We start from the raw sequence: 543 nt of genomic DNA on the forward strand, positions 1-543 counted from the left end.
AATGCATAATAAAATGTGCATGATTTTTCACTACCATCTGCTGCTGCTTATTCTTATAAGGGCTGAAACCTAGTGGAGTGCAAGATGTCACTCTAATATTCTCGGCAACTTGACTCATAGAATGATGGACACATACTTCTCGGGAAATATACTTGATGAAACACATTTAACCTGTGGACCCTTTGCTTGATAGAGTGAACAAAAAAGCCATGTGGGCTCTGGAGTGATCTGTCCATGAGCTGACAATCTACTTTCCACCATTGGTTCCAGTACAGCAAAAGCTCTCCTTTACAGAATCCTAGATGCTTGATTGTCTTCTAGCTCCATTTTCTATCTCAGGCACCTTTTCCTTCTAAAAGCACTGCAGGTCACCTAGCATCTACTTGTACCAATAAAGACACATAGCTCTCAAACTGTTCTATGTATCAACTTTTTATTCTGTTTCCATTTTAAAGAATGGATGCCTAAGGGTGCCAATCCTGGCAGGGTGCTTATTCAACGTGTACAAGGTCCCAAGTTCAGTACTTAGCACTGCAAAAACAT

The sequence above is a fragment of the Peromyscus leucopus genome, chromosome 4 (assembly GCF_004664715.2).
Source record: "Peromyscus leucopus breed LL Stock chromosome 4, UCI_PerLeu_2.1, whole genome shotgun sequence".
Taxonomy (NCBI): domain Eukaryota; kingdom Metazoa; phylum Chordata; class Mammalia; order Rodentia; family Cricetidae; genus Peromyscus; species Peromyscus leucopus.